Source organism: Micrasema longulum, unplaced genomic scaffold, assembly GCF_059751315.1.
Source record: "Micrasema longulum isolate JH-2025_06_02 unplaced genomic scaffold, ASM5975131v1 h1tg000110l, whole genome shotgun sequence".
Taxonomy (NCBI): Eukaryota; Metazoa; Arthropoda; class Insecta; order Trichoptera; family Brachycentridae; genus Micrasema; species Micrasema longulum.
In genome coordinates this window covers 501,634-528,193 of record NW_028277316.1, presented here as the reverse complement: position 1 = coordinate 528,193, position 26,560 = coordinate 501,634, and the positions used below count along the sequence as shown (strand labels likewise).

General features: G+C 31.5%; 1 protein-coding gene and 1 long non-coding RNA gene across 6 annotated transcripts in view; one reads left to right on the top strand and one right to left on the bottom strand.

The window, feature by feature from the left end:
* The window catches only part of LOC148284560 (protein bric-a-brac 1-like), a 368,530-nt gene that overhangs the window by 185,002 nt on the left and 156,968 nt on the right, over window positions 1–26,560 (top strand). The gene's annotated exons all lie outside the window — the stretch shown is intronic.
* LOC148284562 (uncharacterized) lies at window positions 7,124–16,100 on the bottom strand. 4 transcript variants are annotated; one of them, XR_015824503.1, is made up of 3 exons: window positions 16,076–16,100; window positions 14,041–14,178; window positions 7,124–7,313 (listed from the first exon to the last, which is right to left on the bottom strand). It is a non-coding gene; the product is annotated as an uncharacterized LOC148284562 (long non-coding RNA). The 4 variants fall into 4 exon arrangements; XR_015824498.1 differs by having other exon boundaries at window positions 15,974–16,095; XR_015824499.1 differs by lacking the exon at window positions 16,076–16,100 and adding an exon at window positions 15,416–15,882.

Genomic DNA, 26,560 nt, shown 5'->3' with positions numbered 1-26,560 from the left:
AACCGGTCAGTGAAGTGTTTATTCAGTTAATTTGTGGATTAAATGCATTATAATTAGTTGCCTCATAATTTATTACATACATTCAAAATGGCTTATGTCTTTTAATGAAATTGGGTATCAATTTACGTGACGTCATCCCATATTCAACGAAATAGAAGATTAAACGTCACTCTGCTATTACGAGTAAACTGATTATATTAACGGGATTTTCATTTGACAGATTTGCCATTACACCAATAGAGTAAATATTCCAGGAAAAAATCATGTCGATTATTTGTCTATAAATAACTTCTTTAATAAAACAAACAGACATAATATATACCATATATGTATCTTTACTAGGTTAGTGTAACAATTTTTTTTAATGGTGTAAGTCCAACTTAGGACAGGGATAAAAAAAAATCAGAAAAATGTTACACAGTGCAATGTCAGGTCATAAGCCCGGTAAGTACTTAGACATGACTTTATAAAGAAATGTTAGCGTTCTTATAATTTACCAAAATATTTTGATTTCGGTGGCCATTTTAAACTAGTTGTAAATAACTTACCATAAGAAAATGGAAATAAAGTTGGGGTAGCCACGGGACCAAAGCCCGATTCTTTTAACGAGGTCCCCCATTAATGTTAAGATATATTTAAACAAAATATTATGTAAATTCCACACTCAAATTTGAATGTGTAACAGCAATGAAAATTGATGATTCGTTGATATTTAAAAGTCGTTTTTTTAAAGTTCTCTTCTTTTCCACATCCGCTCTGAAGTTGAGTTTTATGAACGAACGAAGAGACTTTATGAACGGACTTATTAAATTTTTTGTCCGTTCAATATTATTTAAATATGGATGGGCTTATAACTAAAGATTAATATTTATTATTTTCAATATAAGTATGTGAAAAAGGCAAATAGAATAAATTCTGAAAGAAGAACTACATCTTAATAAATTTTAAATAATTTTACAATGGATGCTAATCTTAATAAGAAAAAAGGAAACAAAAGGAGAGGAAAAGGATGTACTTTAAGGAAGAGATTGGAAAAGCCTTATCTAATGTGATTTTAATAAAGTTGCCGAAAGAAACATCTTTGATAGTGGATGGGTGATGATTTCACAGTCCTGCCAGGATGGATAATATGGACGCGATATAAGGGGAAAATAAGAATTTGCTTAGTTTTTGAGATTTTGTGTACCTTTTTGTGTTGTTTACTGAAATTCTTTTTTATAATAGACCATTCTTTGACATTTTGAATTTCCTCGATGTATTTATCTGTTTTTTTGTTAAAGAACAAAAGCTTTTCGATAATTATACACCAATTTTATATTATTTACTATTTCAAAATATGATATTACACAAAAATAATAAGAGTGTATTAGGAAAACTGGCCAAATATTTTTTTGCGAATTTAAGATTTATTCACCAAGTTTTAGTACAGGAGTTTACCTTTTACTGAAAAAAAATCCACTTATATCTCAGAGTTTTTTAATAAAATTTATAATAATTGTATATTGATTAAGGTCTATGAACATCTGCTTCAAGAAATATTGTCAAAATCAAAACACTTCCATACTAACAGAATACATTGCTTATTCTTTATCTATGTGAAGCAAAACAAACTTAAAATCAAAAGTTTACTAAATATCAAAAGTATTAGTTTGTGAGTATGTACAAATTCGATCTTTATTTGCCAAAAAAACAGAATTATGACAAGGGTAGTTTTCCTTGTATGTTAACGATATACTAAATGTATTTTTTAGTAGAATTTTTAAAAAATCTTCCTTTTACCAGTCTGTTTTTCGGTTGGCTGGAAAATATTGCTTTTAACAAGAAGTCCGGTAAAAAAACTTGTATTTTGCACTCGAAGATTAAAAAAAAATAAAAAAATAATATTTTTTTTTTTTTAGGTACTATAAAAGTGAGTGATATAATAGATACGTGGCACATAAATAAGCCTGTTTCCCTTAAATCCCATTGATACGAATAATTGGGTCATCACGGCAAAAGTTTATAAATGACGATGACCTGTCCTCACTTACGAGGTCATCCGTTGCCCAAATAGGATGAGCCCGCAAGGGGATTGTCTGCGTGTGCATTGTACTACCGGGTGCTAAAATAACCCTTTCGTGGCACGTTGCTATGGGAACCCACCCCTCTATTGAGACTCCTAGCAGACAATGCTGCACAATGCACGCGAAACTACGGTTCGCCACCTTCGCATAAATCCCGTTCACCCGATTTTGTTATATTTTATGTCCCTGTCCAAATATTTGCAGATTTAGAAACAGCTTATCGAACGGGACGAAGATTATTTTGAGAAAAGAGTATGAAACTTCTGGGATTCACAGTTTGCCCACCACATCTGTGTTCTTGGCGGTGCCCATATACACGAAAAAATTTCTTGTTTCGAATGAGAAAAGCTGCCCGAAAGAGCTCTTTGTAATCTGGGCTGGTATTCTGAACGGAATTGCGCGCGAAGAGATCACTCTGTTAGCGTTTATTTAGTAAGTAAATACGCGTTAAAAATACGTTTTCTACGCACGCTTTTGCGTTTAGAATACCACCTCTGGTAGCCTTAGCATTATTTTATAAACGATAAATGTAGTTTTTCAGGATAGCGTCTTTATTAAAATATAGAATGCATTCACTATCTTATTTATCGTTTCAACATTTACTTTATTAAATAACATTTGAAATATATTATAAATTAAACACTTTGTATATGCATACCACACACGTGTTCAATATTAGTTAACACAACGTGTTTTGAGTATTCTGAATAAATTACCTATCATCGGGTGTAAATATCAACTAAACACTCAATAATAATTTAGATATCCAAGAAGAAAAAAAACTGACAAAACTTTAATTAGTAATATATTCTAAACTTAAGTCACCTATCACCTACCTAGTCATATATAAAAAAAATCATCTTCGTCATTCCTTTTCCGCACCTAATAGTGCATAGGACACTTCATTGGTACACTAATCGCAGTGTATCTTGATCATTTTTTTGTTACATGAAGGAAGATGATCAGTTTTTCATTTCATGTACCAGTTCAGGGACTATGAAATACTCTAGTGTAAAAACACCCTTTGAAATGTATATTTCATTTTAACTATGCCGGGAATCGAACCTGAGACCTTTTGCGTAGTAGGCAAACGCGCTGTCCACTACACAACGAGGCCGACAAAAAAAAATAAACTACCGCTTACATCCAACCCTATCAGTATCTAAGTATTATTCAGTATAATTGTTTTTATTTATTTGATATTTTCACCCGATGATGGGTTATGTAGAACTAATAATAAAGTCGTGTATGGTATTTATATAATATTGTGTTTCATTTATAATATACTTAAATTTGCTCTCTTTCCAATTATATTCTCTACATCAGTTTTATAGAAATCTCCATAATTTTGTTGAGTATGTATTTTATTTTAGAATAATATTTAATGTAATCCTAAAATACACATGTGATAACAATGTTAACTGACACAATTCTTCTTGATAATTTCTGACATAATCTAAACAAGGAAATTTGGGACTATTTTTATTAAACCTATGCGTGCGAAATTTCAATATTTTGAATTTGATTTGATGTACTGGCTGAAAACAAAGTACCTACATACTTCCTTAATTTATAAGTATTTAATTCAAATTAATTTGAAGTAGCATTGGACCCGCTCGCGTCCGTTAGGTTCTACGATATAACGAATTCAAGCATGTTATTTTATTTTAATAATTCGAACAGTAACATTTAAAATAAAATCAAATAAACCACTGTTACTGTATAAGGTATAAAAAATATATGTTTACTTAAAATGCGTTGCTATTTTGAAGTGATCATATTTTGCCTTTGTTGATTGGTATTGGTTTTGTAGTATTAAACATAATTCTTATGATGAAAATAATTAGAAAAAAAAGACCTATTCAATTCCCAGACATATTTGAAAATTGATATTTTTGATGAATTAATTTTTAACAGTTTGAGAATATCTGCGTTTCCCTTTTTACTTTTTGTTTTATGCAGAAATAAATTTTAAAATCTGCATGTAGAAACTTTTAGGGAGATTTAGTTTTTTACACTTTTGTTTACCTACCTCCGTAATTTTAAAAGCCGTTTTTAAAAATTGTTAAGGGTAGTAGAAATTTAGTCATGCTGGCTATAAAAGTGCTTTCCAAAAGTGCTACCGTTTAATTGATAGGGAAAATTTTTCAATGGATCTTCTCAAGCGACTAAAGCCATTATTTATTTATCAATAAATTATTTTTCTTGTCTTCTTGTAGGTACCGGAATTATTTTTTATTTATTTACTATTTAGTTCTTAAAATTAGATAAATACGGTTATTATTATATTTGAACACAGCATGCTTAAAAATTAGAATAAAACCTAAAAATATTTTCTCACCAAAATAACGTTAAATATATAATAACGAATTTGTAATAATTAAAAATAAAGATAATAAAACGTCTTTTTGGTTAAATTATTCATCAACTTTACATTAATAATTAATTCTTTGTAGTACAATATATTGATGTATAAGTTTTCGAATACTTATCTTCTGGGGTATTTAAAAATACATTCATCAGTTTACGTCGTGGATATGGTACAATGAAACGAAAACGATTATTCCAATTCAAAAACAGTATTGAAAATAATACGAATCGCTGAACAGACACCATTGTCATCGAAAAATCCACCCTAAAGATAATTCACCACTAAGAAGTGCTTTCCTACAACTCTTATTAAAATAAGGAAAATCTAAATGCACTGAAAAATAAGTACGGATTAATCAGTTATATTAATTGATTATCCTTGATTTATTTCATATTTTCACGTCGCGAGCGCTACTAGAATGCATATCGATTTTTGAGAAATATGTTATTTCTAATGTTTTAAAATATGCACATATATATAATTGACTCTTCAAATTATGTTTCATTTGTGATTTTTTAAAAGTAACCTCCTGATGGTATATTTTGTTCGCGGACTGCCTCGAGCACATGCCATTTTAAAGATAAAACGTTTTAAATATTCGTTTGATGTTTTCTCAGCAAGGCGAACGGACTAGTTCTTTTGCACTGGCGCTTTTGGAGAGCAACTACGAGTAGATTCATATTTTGGAATTTGGAGCAGAATCAAACTACGATTCGACGGGTTCGGAGTTGCATCGTTTCGAATTTAATAGAATATTTGTTTCCTATATTGTCTTCTCGTTGTTTACCTTGGAGTGAGTGACTCACTCTCGAAACTAAAAGGCGTGAAGCGTTTACATAGAATCCGTCTATTTTAGGAGCAAATTAAACACTGACCCTAAAGAAACGCCGCGGCTTGCGGTCAAAGGAAGATGTGCGTCTGATGTGGCCGCCCACCAGTCAAGGGCAATACGAATCTTACTTTGGGAAGCCGTTTTCTTTTATAAGCTTTGCCCGGAGCTTTACCACCTATAAGTGCTTTTCACAGCCGATCTATCGTCGAGCGATCGAAGCGATATGATACTATTTCTTATAATTATAAAAGTAATTCCATATTTATACGAGTATTATTGTTGTGCACACGCTCACGCACACTTGTACTATGGTCATGAATGGAAAGCGTCGTGGAAAGGTTGTCAGTTGAGTTTTCTTTATTGAAAGCTTCCTGGTGGCGATCATTATTGTCAGAGCACACAATATAAAAATGTAGAACATTTACAAATTTAATATTCCACCAATAGATTTCCCGCCGACCGATTCGTATCCAAAAAGTAAACAAAAATGATTATTAACGATCAGATGTACGGGGAACGTATGACGGCCCATAAATTACGCGTAAGGCGCAATTATTTTTCGTTATATCTAGATGCCACGATGCCTAATGCAAACATCACAAATTTACTTGTGGATGATTTATAAGTCGGGCGCGCGGCCGGGGGCTGTCGATTTATATAGGCTGCATGTTATTTGTTCGGAACCACCCCCGCTCCCTACCCTCCTAGCGGCACTTTGGAAAAAAATGGCCACCCCGTGTAACCCGTTAAAACTGCCTCCCCTATCACCCTCTTCGTGAAATATTAAAAATCAAATTGCGCTTCTCTTTATTCCTCGCCCGCCTTCGCGCCCCCTCCCGCCCGCCACCCGCGGCCCTCCGACATCCCCCGGTATAATATAAAAATGAAAAATGTATTCGAAAAAAATTAATGTCCGTCTATTATTTATAATTTGTGTTTTATGTATATAAGCCGAACCACCGCCCCCTCCTCTCTCTCGCTGCCTCGGTGCGGCGTCCCGCTTCCTCTCACGGCGGCCGAGCGCGGCCTCTCGCGGTCCCTTTCACGCCGCACCCCCAGAGACAAGTAAAAGAATACGTACACAACGGATGAATGTGTGCGATTTTTAAAATATGAATGCGGAATCGAAATGAAATTTGATATAAAAATGTACCCTCAATTTCAGCTCGCATTAAGGTGTATTTGTATTTGCGACTGGTATTTTATTTTGTCCGTGTTCCGCAATGACGCTTAAAAACAATTATAAAATAATTGTGTTAAGCGAATATTTCGTACATACGATACGACATTTTGGAATTTCGTTCGTTTAAACCTCCTACACCTCGAAGGGAAAGTGTCCAGAATAATACTTCGAGCGACACTACGCATACCATGATTCTATCCGTTACGTGACCTATGGTCTATTTTTATTATGCTATCCGTGAAGATGTATTTCATCGATGTTTCTTTATTATTTGCAAACCTTATTTGGTGTATCGAAAACCGAAATAAAAAACAGTACAATTATAGCACAATGCGAGCGAATGAAACCACCTAAACGTTTATCTTTTAGTTCTATTATAATACGCTCCAACTTGTGAGAGAAAAGTGGATTTGTAGCATTTAATTAGCACGATATGTATAATAACAGTAAGTTGCTTGGAAGATTATGGGCTCGGCTGATAATAATTACTCTCGCGGCTATTATTAATATAGTGTACCTACCCTGACTATACTGCGTGAATTGATTCACGTGCCCAATTAAATATTTCAAAGTTATAATTATATTTACGATCCCTTAACTATCCCCAAATGTTTTATCGTTATCCATTATTTATCGGTAAAAATAAATAAACTCATTAAAATTTTAGGGTATTTAATTACATTTGAAGATATTTTATTGTTTCAATCCTTACAAATAACAAATAAAAAACGCTGTCGTGTTTTTTTTTGCTGTCTACCTCTAGTTTCGTTCCACTAAAGCCGAGTCCTCTCTGGATTGACTAATATTCTCATACAATAATCTTTATTACTCCTCGTTATTTGGGTATGTGTTCCGTTAGAAATTCTGGAATAAATTATTGAAAAGTATAGTATTGAAAGCAAAAATATATTAGCTCTCTTATATTTTAATGGATTGTAATTTGATTTTCCTTTGTGGGAGAGATTTGTATGGGAAACTCCTTGATGATTTACCGAATGTTTGAGTTTGCTATTTACCATACTGATGTGCCATACATTTGTTTTTTTATTGTTTTTATTATTGTTGTGTTTATGATCCTATTAAATATTTACTTTGATATACACTTGTGTCTGTGTCAACTAATTTCACGCCCCAACTCAACTCATGACTGTTAGTCGCATGGAGTTGGAACTTATGTCTCAACTAATATTAAATAAATTGTCTTTAAGTAAATAAATACGTTTATAAGTAAATTGCATTAACTGTTTATTTTAATCAATTCGTATATATAAAAACTTTACAGAAATAAGAGGAAAAAAAAGTCATAGAGAAGGTGTTAAAATACACAGAAAAGGGATAGACATGATAAGGTTTGCCGATGACATCGCTCTGATTGCTAAATATGAAGAAGAACTCACCGAAGGTCCGACATCCATGGAAAATGTAGAAAATAATTTTTAAAATATGCAAATAAACAAGAGCAAAACCAAAGTAATGACTGTGGCCCGTAATGAACAGCGAATAAATGTACTTATGTCAGGAGTAACTTTGAAAAACGTGAAAGAGTTTGTGTGTCTTGGAAGCAGAATCACTTGGGATGGTAGAATAAAAAGAGAAGTCGACTGCCGCGTACATAAAACAAGGCTTAGGTTCAATAAAAAATCAAAGATTTTCGAGTCAAATAATATAAACCTAAAACTCCGAAAGCAACTTACCAAGACATGTGCATGGAGCATATTGATGTACGGCTGTGAGATATAATACCTTACCTAAAGAGATAAAAGAGACTAGAGGCTTTTGAGGTGCTACAGAAGAATATTATGAATATCCTGGAGGGACCACATCACTAATGACGAAGTTCTCAGCAGAATCGAAGAAGGGAGGCACCTAATCAAAACCATCTCAGAGAGGCAAGCTCAATGGATCGGTCACATTATGCGCAATGAGGGTCTCCTGCATGATATAATAGAGGGAATGGCTGAGGGGACAAATTACAGAGGGCGCCCCCGACGCCGACGGTAGTATTTGGAGCAAGCGTGCGAGGATTTGAACTGCGCTTCATATACCGGGCTGAAGAGGGCTGCAGAGAATAAAGACCAGTGGAGGACGGGACGCAGGACTTTGCTGCAAACCAATCCCCAGGATTGAGACTGCAAAGAAGAAGATCTTCAAAAAGCTCTAGCTAGGTTTAAAAAATAACAACGGAAAATAAATTATTGAGATGAAATTTGAAATAAGGAATAATATAGTAGAGAACGATATTGCAAGTCAGTAACATCCATTTGTAGTGGATTTTATTTACATTTTATTTGAAATAAAAATATTTTGTGAATTACCAAAAATTATTTTATGTTTGTAATTCTTCGGGTGTTGTTTTTTTAATGTATATTGATATTTCTTCCATCAAATTCGATCATGTTCTTTTTTATAACTTTTTTCAAAATTAATGTACTGGTATCAATTGTTTATCGGCATGTTTTTTCTAGCGTGTTTAAGTAAATTAGCATCGGATTACAAAAGTATTGGTTTAAAAACTGTAATTTGAATTAAAGTAAATAATTAGAAAATATGCTATTATATTTCCCTTTGAAATCGGAAACATTTTGATTGTTGTGGCTATGCCTATATGAGAACTAATAATGTCTAGGGTGGATTATGTGGTAAAAGTTTAAATCGTGCCTGGCTGTCAACACATTATGAGTGACGCGACGATAGCACCTCCGCCTTAAGGCGGTTCTACACGCTAACCAATACATTGGTATGTACGTATTGGCAAAAGTATAGAGGGGGCTATTTGTGGCTGTCAGATCTGACACACGTGTTGTCACTTGCGCTGGCGCGCGATCCGTCTGTTGTCGGTTTTTCCACACGCTGGACCAACTTTTATTATTCTACGAACTACCAGAGAGAGCTCACGCGATTTTTGTGCGCTTTTCATATCCGCACATTGGCGCGCACTGACAGATACTGAACGTTTCGCCAACGTGTGAGCAGTTTAGCTATGTCATTGCCGATACGCGCGCCAGCGTACTGGCCACCGCATCGTCCAGCGTGTAGGTCCGCCTTTATACCACTCTAGTTCCATGCTCCCCCCTCGCATGGCTGGGCAAGTGCACTAGACGAGTATAACTAAACTCGATTATTGCATCGTATTTGTTACATAACCCGTTAATGTAATTTTCTGTACATGAAAAATAAATGTCTAATACTATTCCGATATTGTGTTTTTTTCTTCACAATATGTCTAATTAAATGTAAAATTTTGACTGTTTTTATTTCTTCAGGAATCGAACCCAGATTTCCCGTTCTTTATTTCGAGGCTTTTACCATTTTCGGTTATCCCCGTCAAAAATTTCTTCGTAAATCGTAAACATAATTTTAAAAAACAAATCGATTATTCAATAGTCCGATTATATACAAGTATATAGATACAATAAATATTCGTACTCTTTACCTGTATTTATGTAAGATTTTGTGTTGTGCTTTTTTTTTAAACGAACAAATAAATAATACAAATTTACACTGTATACCGTATATATATTTCTTTGAATCCCTTAAAATAAATATGTGTATATTTATGTTTTTCCTTTTTTTTAAAAAAATGTTATACTATTTTATTTTATTTTACATCTGAGCATGTTTTTCATTCTTTATTTCAATTCAATTCTTAATTTTTAATTACTCTTACAAATTTTCTTCGTTTTTAATATTATTTCCATTTGTAAATACTCACTACAAACTACAAACTTTAAAATATATTTTTTTCACTTAAATTTTAATTTTTAAATAACTTTCATTTACGTTTTTCTTTTTCCTCCTCTTTTTTATACTTTCATAATTAACCTTACATATAATTGCTTTATAATATGGAAACCGTACTGGTCCATTAGAATTAAGTCTAATTGTGTAAAATATTAAACTTTGTAACTGTACTGTATGTTTCCTGAATAAAAGAAAATAAAAAAAATTAATAATAATAAATATATATATATATATATATATATATATATATATATAAATATGAATATTCTAGAGTAGGTACATCCTAAATATGCTGAAACTTTATCTTAAAGAAACATAATTTACAAATCCTTATCTTGTGTAGGTAATGATGAAACACGGTCTTTTGTGTTTCTCAGAATCTTCATTGGCTATTTTTTTTATTTATTTATTTAGAATACAAACAGGTGTACAGGTTAAATGACTATAAATAGAAACTGTAAAAAATGTATATACAAAAATAGTAGGACCCGCCATCCAATAATATGTATTCACTTAATTATACTAAAATTAAGCGACGACGGTTTAAACCGTATAAAGAATAAATACACTGCATATTAGAATAAAAGAAATATGGACGAAACAAGGGGATGGTGGGAAGGAAAAGAAGGAAATTGATGAGTGGTAAAGGATGAATGAAAGAAAGTAGGAGTGGAAAATCGCAGTAGACTTTCCAGAGTGGGTAGTACTTGCCGCACTAGTATACATCATTCTGTTAATTTTTTAATGCCTTCATCATAAATTTTAAATATATTTAATCAATCTATACATTGAATATTTATATCAGCACTAGCGGACCCGTCAGCCGTTGTCTTGCCCAAACTTTGCGCATCGGCTTGCCTACTATTAGCTTGAAAAAATATTTTTATTGATTAGTAGGTACCTAGGTACTTTTTTGTGATTAAATTCCAAAACTAAAAATTGTTAATATTGAATTTATGTAGGTACTTGTTTATGGTTGAATTTGAAAACATAAAATAAATATTTTTTCAAATATGGCATTCTTTTTGCAAACGTCAAACTCCGGTCATCTCACCAACAGAGGGATGTACTTATCTAGGAATACGATTTTTTTTTAATGAATTGAATTTAATATTATTTTAGTGTTACCAAAAATCCAGTAAAAATAAATAAATGGGTAGAAATTTTTATGAATTTAAGGAAAGAATCTGATTGAGATCCACAAAAAACCAATGCTGTTTGTAAACATTCAAAAACAAACTTTTTTTTACATAAAAAAACAACATCTTTCCATTTTATCTGTAAACGCATTCTCCTCGAACGCAATCCTGGTATATCGATGATTACAATATTTATGCTTCTTACTTCTCTTTTACATATTAGATTTAAGATTTTAAAATCTACAAACACGCACAGCGGAATGATCTATATTTTTCTGGAAACCGCCCATAAATCGGTTAAGCCGTTTAGGAGTTCGGTGACATCACACGTCTAGAGAAATTACATGTACAAAGATAATAGCACTAGTTATTAAACGACTTGTATTATTAAAAAAATACCGTTATTACGGTACATTTCGATTAAATAAAAGGTCTATAATTTTATTAACAATTTGTGAACCCTATTAGACCCGATGAAAGTCGTTCACAGATCTAATTATAATTTTTAAAAGTCGAAGTTGCCTTATTCGTGAAGAAAAATGAGAAACAGTTTGCTGTGTGGTGGAGTAAAGAGCCCTTAGTGAGTTTTCAAACCTCAGTACCAATCACGACACCCTACAGACATCAAAGAAGCTGTTGGAATGAATTCACTCAATACATTTTTCATTAGAAACGAGCGTGATTTTAGAGGATATTCTTTTTGCTAATAAAGCAATATCGCGATTCACAACCTCAAGTATCGATGTCTAGCTCATGCCCCTTTCAATATATTCTGCACATTACTTATAGTCGAACCTATATATGTGCGCATATACCGCGGAATGTGCTCAAATGAAGGGGAGCTTATTCTGCTTGCATTTTACATTATTTGTTGGCCATTTATTCATATTCACAGTGAATTTTTATTGTCAGATCATCACTACTCTGAATACAATTTTTATTATTTTTGCATTTAAGTTGAAGTATATATTTCGACACAGCTGTGAACGAATGTAGACCGTACACGAGTCAACGTTGATAATACAGAATGATTGAGATAAGAGAGAGAGTAAATGCCAATGGTGATGGTTTAGAAATATATCGTGAAGCGAACGGATGATAAAAGAAAAGCTGTGGCGCGAATCGACTAGATGTGGAAATCGAACATGCGATCAAAGGATACCGTAATCATGTTGAACAGTTTACTTTAAGTGCACATTTATTTTTATTTATTTATTTATTTATTTATTTACATACATAAGTTTACAGTACATTATTTCAGACATAAGTCCTAACTCCATGGGATTAAAGGTCCTGTGTTGAGATAGGACGAGTAATTAGTTGACACAGACACATAGTATATCACCACAAATATAGGATCAAAAACATAGAAAATATATTTTTTTAAATACATATATATATATATAGCACATCGATATGGTAAACAGTAAACTCAAACATTCGGAAAATCATCAAGGAGTTTCCTGCTCAAATCCCTCCCACTAAGGAAAATTCAGTCCTTAATTACTTGCTTGAAAATAGTTTTTGTCCTTGAGAGCTTAATACGCTCTTCCAAAATATTGAACACTTTCGGTGCGATAAATGAGAGATGCCTCTGAGCAAAAGTCGAACGGGTTTTGGGTACGTCATAATTCGTGCTCTGGGAAAACCTCGTACGGACATTTTGCTGAGACCTCTCCTTATTGTTCGACCAGAAGTGTGTAAGTCCTTTTTTTAGGTACAGTCGTCTCATATCCAGCACCTTCATGTATTGGAACACCTGTTCTGACGGGTATGTTGGAGGGCGCCGGAATATTATTCTCAATAATAATTTCTGTGAAATCATAAGAGGCTTTAAAATGGATGCCGCACATCTCTTATTTCATATTCCATAGGTTGCCGTGGATTATAACAGAGCTCAATACACACTTCTGAGAATGCCAATATCCAGAACGTCTCTAAGAGAACAGAACAGATGGCACAGCTTTCTCAACCTAGAGTTTAGCGACTAGACCTGAGCCTCCCATCGCAAATACATACATTTTAAATGGAAGTGAAACCCGTGTATTCCTACGGGGAAAAGGTGTTATATTAGTTGGATTGTTAAGTTTTTACAGTTTATTTTACGGCATTATCGTGTGGTAAGTGACTGCAACAAAGCAACCGCGATAATTATACGACTTTGCAACAATCGACGAATAGTTAGTTATTTCTGTCAAAAACATTAAAGTGAATAAAGACATAAAGTTTATCGAAATCGATACTCGGTTCTGCTATATCGAACTTAACAACTTAGCTTCAAAATCACTGCAGAAAACAATCCATTCTGCTTGACATTTTATGGTAATGAAATAGTTGTTTTGTCAACGCTTAAATTTAATACAATAATAAAATTTGCATCGTTATTATCGCCATAAAATCTGCTACAACACTCATTTACTACTTGGTCCGTGAACATTGTCAGTGTGAGAACGGAAACTATACGAATACATACGAGTGTATGCTATAATTCGCGATTCGTATTACTCATGCTGAACATTATTTCCGTTTATTATTTTATTATATTGACCAGTTATCAGCAGTTATCGTTGTAAGAATATACGAGCTGGCGCTCTCAATATAATTAAGTACCTACCGTAAACAAAACGACTTCACATTACGGACATCGTTGCGCTGAGTTCAATAATACACAAAAACTACAGTGAACTATCACGCCGTCCTTGCATACATACCTCGTTCATGCAGATTTGATGTGTGCATCACGCACACACGCCGATTATTCCGACTTTTGACATGCGCATTGTCCATCTTCAAGTGTTTGTTGGATTTGGTCATGCCGGGTCTTTCTCGGTCTTCCTTGTGTTCTGCATCTATAAACAATCAAATCGTTAATCCGTTTTGCAGTTCTTTCGCTGTCTGAATAACGCAGCATTCCTTCTTTGATTTTATTTATAAAGCTCGTCTCAGCCTTATTTAATATAGTTTTTTTATTTATTTATTAATTTACACTCCTTACGGGCTTTTACATATATTAGAAATTACATTCAAGAGCAGCAGTGAAACATAAGTATGTAAATTTAGTTAAAATTAAAGATAACATTAGAAAAACTAAAACATCCAATAATAAGTAAAAATAAGGAAACGTACCAACATCGGTATATGGGTACATAGAAAAACCTTCAATAAATTTACATATGAAAACATACACACATACATGCACACGCACATGCATACATACACACACACATATACACACATGCATGTACATATATATATACATACATATACACATACATGCACATACATATACATACATATACATACATATAAGTTTATACATTATTATAGAGATACATGAGAAAAAAAAATAGTAAATGAAGAACAATATTAAGAAATTTTATACAAATTAATTAATAACCTTTTGAATATTTAACCTATATTTATATAAAGACAGACGAAATATATCAACTTCACCATACTCGTTACCAAGCCGGTGTAGTCTAGGTATTGAGGTATTGGTGAATTGTAATAATAATTATGACTGCCCGGAGATTCAAAAATAACGGTAGCTGCCGAGTAATTCGAACAGGTACTTTTAAGCTGATAACACTGGTTAATTCCAGGACGTCCAATACGTCATTTGCTATTTTATATAAATTTAATAAATCATTTATAATTCTTATTTTACAAAGAGTTTAAATATTTAGTGTACATAATAAATTATCGTAATCAATATTTTCAGTGGGTATATTAAGTTTGTAATTAATTAATCTAAGGAATTTACGTTGTACTCTTTCTAACTTTAAAATATTTATGAACATTGTAATAGGGTGACCGAATTGTTGAATAGAATTCTAAATTACTTCTAACTACGGCAGTAAATAGCACTTTGAGGGTGGTGATGGAATTAAAATCCTTTACAGTTCGCTGCAAATATCCAAGACATTTCATCGCCTTATTAGTGATGCGAGTATCAATGTGAGGAATAAATGTCAATTTTTGATCATGTTAAAATCGGACAACGACTTTTAAGCAAAGTTTTTCTTAAATTAAAACGATCGAAGTATTTAAAATCATTATTAAATACTTGCTTAACAGTCTACGTACATAGTTACACTCACACTCGTGCTACGCTCTTCCATGTGTATATTATGGTCATATTACGAGTACCGAATCCTAGGTACTAGACAGCGCGAATATTGAACTCATAATTTCTTCGAAGGTTTTATAAAACATTACGTAAATTTAATTTTTCTTTGCTCCGCATAGGTAATGTTGTTACGGTACAGGCATTTTTATATCTATACATTTTGCCTTTTCACCAAAATTATAATAGCAATTAATAAAGACTCTATGCCGACATAATTCTAGCATCTGCACGAATTTACTCAAAAATATTTTTAATATGTCCAAAAGATTGTAAAAGTAAAGGATTCAATCCGCTAGACAGTTTATCAAGATTTACATAGTACTAATAAAATATTTTTTTTATCGTATGACCACATTCCTGTTAACTTGTGGAAATTTTCACTAAATTTTTTAACTAAAATGCATATTGCAAAAAAATCGGAGAATGTTGTTTTATTGTATATTAAAAAAGTTTGAATCATACGTCTACAAACATTGATTATTTTTTATGGATACTAAATAGATTTATTTCCTTACAATTTCTTAATTTCTACATATTAACTTATTTTTAATGGATTATAGTAATGCTTAAATAATTTTAACTGAGATTGGATACATTTTTGAAAAACGGATTCTTACACAAAACGCACCACTGCTGGCTAAGTAGCGCAGAGTTTGACATTTGCAAAAAAAATTCTTTATTTGAAAATAAATTATTTTATGTCTTGGAATTCAACCATAAACAAGTGCCTAGTACCTAGGTACTTAATTTAATTCAATATTTGAATATTAAAAATTCTTAGTTTTGTAATTCAATCATAAATAATTATCTAGGTACCTACATATAAATGAAAAGTCTTTTTCCTTTTATCCGGACAGTTTTTACACGCTTTCATACTAAATACAGGTACAAATGAAATAAAGTACAATTAAATCAAATTAAAGCTAGGCCATTTTAAAAAAAATAGTTACTACCTCAAGACAAGATTCGGCCTATCTTAGTTCTTTCTTTTCTTTTGGTTTCGAATTAAATGTCAAGGTCACGTCAAAACCTGGCTGGCGGTTAAAGAATGACTTAATTTGCATTGAGCCATGAGTTGAGTGTCATAATTTTTAGAATGCTTAAGGTAAAACGCGGTCTGACTCGAATTGAATGGATTTTTGCATAATTTTGATTTGAGCACTACGAGGACTGTTGACCAATCACACGAGCAGATAAAACGAAAAACTTACCCTTATTACGAATATAGCTTCGAAAAGTCCAAAATAAATAACGCCCGTTCTTATTTACCAAAAAATGTTTCTTCAACCAGCTAATAGCAGGCAAGCCAACGTTCGAGCAGGACAACGTCTGTTGGGTCCGCAAGTCTATACATACAAAAGGAAATGTTCGTATGTATATCCTCGATACGCTTAATAACTACTGGATCGATTTACGTCCTGTTTTTCGGTAAATTACGAGCATGGCCTGGGCATGTTTATAGCTCTTAAAATCTTTAATATAAGCTTTACAAAAAAGGTTAAAAGTCTAAATGTTTTATGCATCGACTTACAGTGCGGAATTCAATGAGAATGCATATACCGAAAAATTGGGAGATTAAATATTCTATACACATGTTTCTAAACAGCATTCATTTATCGTTGATCCAAATTAGATTCTTTTCTTAAATTCCTTTCTATTTCTACACTTTTTTTATTTCTACTGGATTTTTGGTAATTATAAAATATTATCAACTTACATTCGATACATTTTTAAAAATTGTATTTCTACAATAAGTGCACTCCTGTTAGCAAAACGGGCAGAGTTTATCATGTACAAAAATAATTCAAAATATAATAATATATTTTTAAAAAAAAACAAATTAAGTTATGGAATCCAATCGTAAACAAGTACCTAGGTAACTTCTTACTAATGAAAAGTTACATAATCTTTTTACGTTTATCTGAACGGTTTTTAACAGCTTCACGCTTTTAAGACACAATCGGGCATTTTGGTTTCGAATTAAATGTCTTCGGGCGCACGGTTTACAAATACAACTATGTTTTAAAAACGCAGGACGTACAGATACGGAAAATTTATTCTAATGCTCTGTCCAAAAAAAATCGGTTCAGTTTTCAGGCGCGGAAAACGGTACAACAAAACGTCGATTTTATCTTTTCTAACAAAAGGTCTGACATGCAGCTGTGTTTTTCTCACGTACAAATTAATAAGTAAATAAAAAATAATCGTAAATATTAATTTATATTTATAAACAAATTAAGTCAGATTTTTGGTATTTCGCGCCCTCTCCTAAGAAATCTGTTTTGTATTTCTTCAAAAAGTTTCCTTTGTTTAACTGTTATCATTGCCATTCGACCGCGTGATCATATTAATGAAAATTTTATAAATTTTTTTCTCATTGATTCTTAATTGTACGTCTCCATGACTTACTGTTTGAGAATTTGAGTGTGTATCGAGTAGAAGTCGAGTAAATGTTTTCTTGTCGGTGGGTCAATCACAAATTTATTTCATTTTCATTGAATTCGTTTTAATAAAGACAAGCGAAAAATCAGTAAGTAACAAATCAATAACAATTATTTGCTCAGTCTTAAGAATGTTGTTAAGGGTGTGTTGGTGAGGATATGTATATTTGTATATTTATGTGTTTATTTAAAAGTTATGTGTGCGTGCGTAAAAGGTCTTGCTCATTAAAACCTTTTATAATATTGATTTTAAATATATTCTTAGAGTTCATAAATAAACCAATGAACTCAAACGATGATTACTATATTCGCGTAATAAGTCAGATGAATAATAGTACAATATTTCGTACATAGCTGGTGCAATGTTAAAAGGTTCATGAAATAGAGGGTACGCCAAGATCGGCGATCAGACAAGATCCTGCTAGACGCCGGACGTTTTTCAATTATTGAATGAATAAAACCTCTCTCTGAGTCTCACAAAATGTTTTTTTAGCATTTAATTTCACTATATCAATGTTATTATTAACAAAGACACCGACTAACGTCACGTTATTGACTGTCAAAGCCGCGATTATTTCATTTGCGTAACACACGTCATGTTTAATCATCACCATGTCGTTATCCGCCGCCAGTGGTTTACAGAGCACTGCATCGAAACACCATCGCTAAAATTTTGCAGAGTAGAACCAACTTCGAAACCAATATTTCAATATTCGAATGCAGAATCTCAAGCATGGCAGACGAACGCGACTATCACTACATGATGAGGCGGACTTCGGATGATGTGTTTAACTTACTTTAATTGTTAGTTAAACACATCATCCATACTGTAACTTACTGTGGTTGTTATTTAACTATGCACAAATTGTTGTGTTTTAAAAATAAACAAATGAAATCTGATTTAAAATTGAATGGAATGTTTACAAAAAATTTGGTTGTAATGTTCGTACCAAAAGGGGTTACTTACCCTTGCCCGCAGTTCCGTCTGGTTACTCTCACCGCCCGACTCTTGGCAATCGATCAGGTGTATTCTTAACGAAATATCAAACAAAAGTTTTACAATTTATTGAACTACGCATTTTTCTGTGTCCGAGTGGACGGGGAATACAGTTCAGGGTGTAAAAATAAAACCAAACCTTGGACAAGTGTTTTCGACGCAATGGCTATTCTTGTTCGCCTATCATGCTTGAGGTCCTGGGTTCAATTTCAAGGCGGACTTATCTCCACTCGATTTATTAATTATTATACTAATCTAGGTTCGGGTTATATTTCACACACATATGTAATTGTGACAAGGAAATAATACAGTGTGATTAAATATAATATTTTTAACACATACGCATCAAATATTGTTAGCATTACAAACTGTCATTGTGAATCCTTTGTTATTTTAATCCAATACACGCACATAATTTTAACTCGGTTATTAATTGTTTTAAGATCGATCTCAAATTGTTAGATTCATAAAACTAATTTTACTAAAGGTAAACAATTAACGGCAGATTTAAAAAAAAATGTGTGCATAAATCTTTATAATATGTATAAGGGAGAAATTATTTTCCTTGTCACGAGACTTCGAACCTAAAACAACAGAACAACGACATGTAATATGTTAAATAGTAGAATACACCCCCCGTCTAAAGCTCGAATCTTCGGTCTCCCGACCTACTCCAACATAAGTCCGTACCGACCTAACCCTTGCGCACATTTTATGACAGATTTTTGACATTTTGCGCCCTCTTCTAAGAAATCTGTTTTTGTATTTCTTCAAAGGGTTTCATTCATATAACTGTTATTGTTGCCGTTCAACCGCGTGATCTACGTATTAATAATAAACTTGTATAAATATTTTTCATCATTATTTTCTTCCTCCCCTCCTGGCTGGGTTCCTTTAAAGGTCATTGCCTTCTGCAGCTTTAGTAGTAGGAAGGCTCTCGATAGAGAACGCTAATTAAGGAATGCTTTTTCAGTTTACAAAATTTACTTTGTGTTGAAAAAAACTGTACTTAACAGTATACGGATTGATTGAATAATCTTAGTCAATTTAAAAAAATCAGAGCCAATGTTTTTTTTATTTATTTTTCAAAAATATTTACAAAATAGTCTTAAATTAAAGTCCTGCTGAGTTGCATACATACAACTCGTCAGCAGGTTCTTATAAATTACATTGATTATTTACACTTAACCTACATTAACAATAATTTTAATTGAAAAACAATTACATATTACATTATGAAAAATTAAAAACCATCACCAATATAAAAAACTTTTTTCTGATAACCGTAATTTGAGCAAACGTCTCACTCCTGTCTTTCAGTATTTTTAATATTGTTTGGTAACATGTTAAATATTTTAGGTATACTGTATTGCAGTGTCCTTTTGCCATATTTATGGCAATATCTAGGAACAGCTAGCCCTTCCATACTAGTAAACCTGGTGTTGTAATCATGTACCAACTTGAGTTTATACTCGGAGTGCGACGCATCATGACAAATTAATTTGTACCAACGTAGAGCCCTAACAGATAATTTATTTACAGATTAATACATTAATGATATTGAAATATTGTGTCTCTGGCGGTATACATCTTTATGTAGTAGTAATTTGATCATAGAATTTTGCAAGGTTTGAATAAAATTAATATTAGTTTCACTTGATAACCACTTGATAGAAGTGTTAAAAAGTTTTAATTTATATTAATATATTACAACAAAGATGAAGAACATTTTATAGAAAGGAGTATTAAAGTCTAGGATTATGACCTATTGTCTGGTTTAAGTGGCCACTACACACTGTGTAACATTCACCACTCTGCTCGTATTTGAAAGTCTATATTCCTTCAATTCTTCCATCTGTCGGTATTTGTGAAGTTTAAGAGCTGAAATCTTTAATAATGCGGGTGACGTTCCGACCGAATTATTTCACCTGCATACAAGGTAACGCCTGAAATTGTTTTTATAATTTTTATACTTCTTCTTGGACCATCTAGTTTAATTAAAAATATTTTGTGTCTATCCAAATGTTTGTACACAGGAACTAGATTCAACCCGTTTAGGAGCTATTAATATTCATATATTACAGACAGAAATGAAGTATATTTACAGGGCTAATGACGTTTTAAGGGTAAATATAAGTGGCCACTTTACACATTATGTAACACTCACCATTTTGCCTATGTGTAGACATCTATATTCCTTCAATTCTTTCATCTCTGTTGTAATATATAAATATCAATAACTCCCAAAGGTATTGAATCCGGTTCTTGTCTACAAAAAAAATAATCAAATAAAAATATTGTTGAGTTGTAATTAACACTAATAAATCTTAGGCAGCATTATGAATCTTCCAAACATTTTTTTATTATATTATTTCCTATATTATACCTACTGATCATCAGCAATTAAGCATTATTTGTAGTCTGTGGTCAAATTCACAACAATAAAATTTGACCACATGCCTGTTGATATACTACTGATATAAAGTCTTTATATTTTGTTTTGGAGTAAATGTTGAATTCATTACAAAACTCTCCAGTGCAAATCAAACTGAATTCTACGGTTAATATATTTTTTTTCCTACAGTTGATAGTTGCCTTTTTATATTTATATTGATTATACCATATTAATCAAATATAAAGATTTACTCACTAAATATAATGATTATTTCACGAGCTTTAACTTATGTAAAAATCATGTAATAACAATATTATAACAACGTGTTTGATAAAAAAATAAAAGAAAATTTCTTTTGTTTTCCCGCGTCGATTTCCCGCGCTCATAATATAACCGTTCTACCAAGAGGTGGTTTATTGAGCTGATTCAAACGCTGAACATTGCATAACCAAAGTTTCGTTCTTTTATATTTTCTGTAATATCTCATTCATGTTTGGCCGTATTTTTTATTTTCGTTTTACAATAGTGTTTTATGCTTCTCCTATTTATGGGCGCAGCGCAAAACACAATTTTAAAATGTAATGTATCCCATGTTGCAAAAGATTATATTTTTGCCATCAGCAACATTTTAGCTTAAAAAGGATCGTTATTTATATTATTTTCGATAATTTATATGGCGCCATTTTCGTGAAAGTCATCTCAAAGGCGCTGTACAATAAGTAACCCAACACTTATTTCTGTTGCATTGTGCATGAATGGTTGTCCCTCAATTTTAACTGTGTTAGAATTGAAAAACATATAGGAACTAAATAACAGCTCGTCTTGCAGCAACAGAGCGCGTGAACAGTACGAAATCTAGCCGCCATTTGCATTATTTTAAAATTTGTGTGTTTACATGTTTTTTTAATAATTTACAAATAAGAGCTTGATTGCAGCACGCCCAATCGAATGTAGTTCTAGATTACTAGATATCTTAACTAGACCTAGACCCAGACCGTAGCAGATTAGTAAGTTTGTCTAGTGTTCATCATAAAAAGTAAACAATAAACGATTAAATAAATAACGCGCTCTCTTAACATATTACATTTAAGAAGATAAGAAAAGCGAAGACCGATGTCCGAAGGGTAGCTTATGTAGCTCTGTCTGGTAACTGAAAACATGTGGCTAATAGCTGAGGTTACGGCTGCAAGGCCTGTTGCCAAATCTTGGTAGATGGAAGATGCCCATATGTACTTAGGTAGGTAGGTTAAATCAAGGGATGATGCCTATTGTTCCATCGGCTTCGTGTTCATTTTGGTCTGTCTTGTTTCGTTTTATGAGATGAAACATTCCTGTTCCATTTTTTTTTTGTTTACTTTTTTTGCCAAACGCGTGTATTTATAATCGCGTATGTTTTAAAAAGTATGTATTTTTGTAAATACACGCATGCACACTTTTAGTAACAATGTTATAATTTATCGTGGGAAGTCATGCTCCCGTTAGTTAATTTTGGGCAAACACATTCCTAAATACTTTAAATAGATTTATTTTATTTTTTGTGAGCTTACAAAAACATTATCACAGTTACTAGTATAAAGTTCCAAAGTCACTACTTTTCACATATTTTAGTTTGGAATAAACAGGTTTCTTCTTTTCTTTTTTTTTTATAAATATTTCCACAGATTGATAACTTATCAACACTTACTAAATGTTGTTTTAACAATTAAAAACATATTTTTGAAGCTACCGTTAGAGAGAGAAATTATATTCCACGCCTAGCCTGTATGGTGGCTGGGCGCGAACTCGAATATGTATATTTAATATTTAAAAAATAAGAATGTAATTTGTAAAATAATTAATCAAATAATAAATATGTCAAATGTTTATTATATAATAAATATTCATATATTTGCTAATAGATTTTTCAAAAATATTAGTTTAATAATTGAAGGCAGAAAAAGTTGTAGGTAATAATAATGAATTTTTTTACTAAACATTATAATTGTTATATTTATTAAATAATTTAATTTTAATTAATCCACCTTTAATGAAGTGTTTTTACATAGAATTAAACTATTCCCAATTCTATGTGTTTTTATTACAATTTTTAAAATAAACGAAAATAAAATCCAGATTTTAAGTGTAATTTTATACGTGTTTTCATGTTCCGTTTTTTTTTATTTAATCTAATAACCCCCAAAGGTTTAATTCATTATTGAACTTAATCTGTGAATAGTAAATATCCTCAAAAAGAACAAAAAACCATCATACGAAAAAACTGTCATGCTTTGTTTGTAGATGTAAGCAAAGAGGATAGAACGCCTTACCACACTGTCACTTTTCAAATTACAGGTGTCTAAAATTGAAATTATTTTTTGTCGATTTTATTAGTGAGTAGGTATATAATATTCAAATTCCATGCTTCAGGTATGTCGTGTAGATGCGCTGAATCAACATACACGTACCCGACGTGCAAGCACTGAAAAATAAAAATGGCTTTTACCTCGTTTTGTAGCATTTCAAACAATTTTATTCAAACGGAAAATTCCAGATTAAATCAACAATTTCTCTTTTCCCGAAATTCTTGTGTTCACAAACAAGCCTTTCCTTTTATTGTTTAGTCCGCTAACTTTTGCAAATGATTGTTAAAGCCGGGGGCACATGTATGACGCTATGAGGCGCATAAAATGTTCAAAGCACAATCTCATACAGATTTATCTCACTTCCGATTATGCAGCTCTCTTTCCGGATTGAAAAAAAAATGTTTGTGTAAAAAAGTGTCTATACGCGCTTGGCTCAAGTATTTTCAATTTTCCTCAATACGCAAAAAAGAGCAAATCAAAACAAATGTTCGGCATTTTTTGTTTACCAAATTACGTGGGACTATAGTTATATTTTGCGGAATGTTTTCCGCCCCGGCGTGGCGGCCATCCCTCCCCTGCTCCCACCCTAACGTACGAATTTGAATATTCTTCGTAAGGCTGTCGATGGTAATTCGATAAAAATGTGTAACTTTTGGTACTTCCGTTTGCAGAGCGCCGTGTACAGCGAACAGCTTGGCAGCTTAGGTATTTATATGCAAATTGAGCGCGTTTCGGACTTTATAAATCGATAGAATGTCTCTTAATCGATTTAAAAAAAAACACAAATTTAAAACATCAAATGAACCATAAATATTTATTCGCAACTTGTATCAATTCGATATTTACTTACAATTAAATACCAATACAAGACGTTTTTTAAAAAATATAAATAACTAACCAACCTATAAATAAAATTAGAAATATTTATGGTGTTTTTTTATTTGACGTTCAAAACCTTCTTTTTACTTAACATTATTTTCTGTTGAGAAATTAGATTCAAATGATGTGCCATGTACGCAGTGTTGCCAACCCCATCTTGTCATAAAACTGTATACACGCTTAAAAAAAACTGTAGATGTTAATTAAAAAACTGTAAATCTACAGCTTTTGCTAATTTTGTATTATTTAATGATAGTAATAATTAAAACGCATATGGGGAAGAAATATTAAACAAAAAAATCATGTGATCATCAAAATTTCAAGAAGTTTAACAAAATAAACTTGGAAAAAAACAATTAAATAAAAATGTAAATCAAATCCCTATAAGTATAAATACACTAAACAATATCAATATAATTATATAGATTTAGGCATAAAAAATTTCAAAAGCCTACCCTTAGAAATTAAAAAGATTAACCATATTTAAAAAAACTGAAAAAAAAACTAAACAAACACTTTAAACAAATGCGAATTGAAAATAAATAACATAAATTTACACCTAGAAACCAAAATTAAAAATTAAAGATATAACATAAAAAATATATCGCATCAAAATAATTCAAAAACATTAGCGTATGTCACTCTCCAAGCACAAGAGCTAGTCTCTTATTTGGAGAGTCAACATTCAAATAAGATATTAGATTTAGCATTAAAATATAATGTGCAAACAACAGTAAATAAAATGTGAGATATAATGTAAAAATTAACATATATTTGAAACTATGAATATATTTTTTTAAATGTATGTGATAATTTCTAACATGTTATTTATGTAAAGCTATCAGCTGATTTTCAATTTGCAAATCTTCTTCATTTTCTATTTCATTTTTGTAATTGAAATCGTCAATGCTTTTGCTGATTTTTTTTTAAATGTTCATTGGTGGCATCAAACTCAAAAAACTTGTTTATTTCTGACTTTGAATACAAAGTACCCTTTATTGTAGTTGTAGAAAGTTTATTTCTGAGTTTTGTTTTCATGTCGTGGCCACCCCCCCAAATATAAAGAAAGAAAGAAAAAGAGTGAAAAAAACCTTTATTGAAATCCGTTTTTGTAAATAGGTAACAAATGTTTTTTATAAAAATCTGTTGTGAATTGAATCCTGATACTTCATAATTACAAAAACTGTGATAACAATGTCGCTATTGTTACATTTTTATATATTGTAGAAAAATAAACAAATTTTTAAAAAAGTGTACCGTTTAAAAAATTCAAATATATTTTGCACCAATATTTCTTAGCAGAAGCAATTACAATAGTAATTATAAAAACGAATTTCTATTATTCCTGTGATGAACGATACTAGCTATTATTTTATATCGATTATTTTATTAATTTATCCATTAAGTTATGACCTCCTTCCTTAAATTATCGGCTATTGCCATATTTTAATCACATATGTTTACATAATTAATTTATTTGAATAAATAAGGCTTTTGAACCGGTCGATAATTATTAACCTTTTTATTGAATTGAATTTTAATTAATTTGATATTGCTTACCTAACAAACGGTTACATCGTTCTTATTAATGTTCGTAATAATATATTTGCACACCTTTTAAACCTGTACCGGACTTGATTGTTATTTTTAAGAGTTCATTTCGATCGTAATTAAATTTGGGTTTTCCTTAACAAACCATAAATAAAAATAGTACATATTACATAATATATTAATTAATGAATTATCAACCTGTAATTTTTATATTCGTTTCTATTTTTTTAGGTATTTCTGTAGCGTTTTGTAAATACCTACAAATGTTTATTTATTTTATATGAACGGCATTAAAAGCTTTTAACATATACATTAAACATTCGAAAATATAGTTAAAATAATATAATAGCGTAATAAAAACAATAGTAAACATAAAATAAATCGAAAACGTTTTTAAAAAAACTTTCCAAATATAAGTATAAAATAAATCGAAAACCTTTTTCAAAAAACATTCCAAATATAAATATAAAAACCAAAAAACATTTTCAAATCTTTAT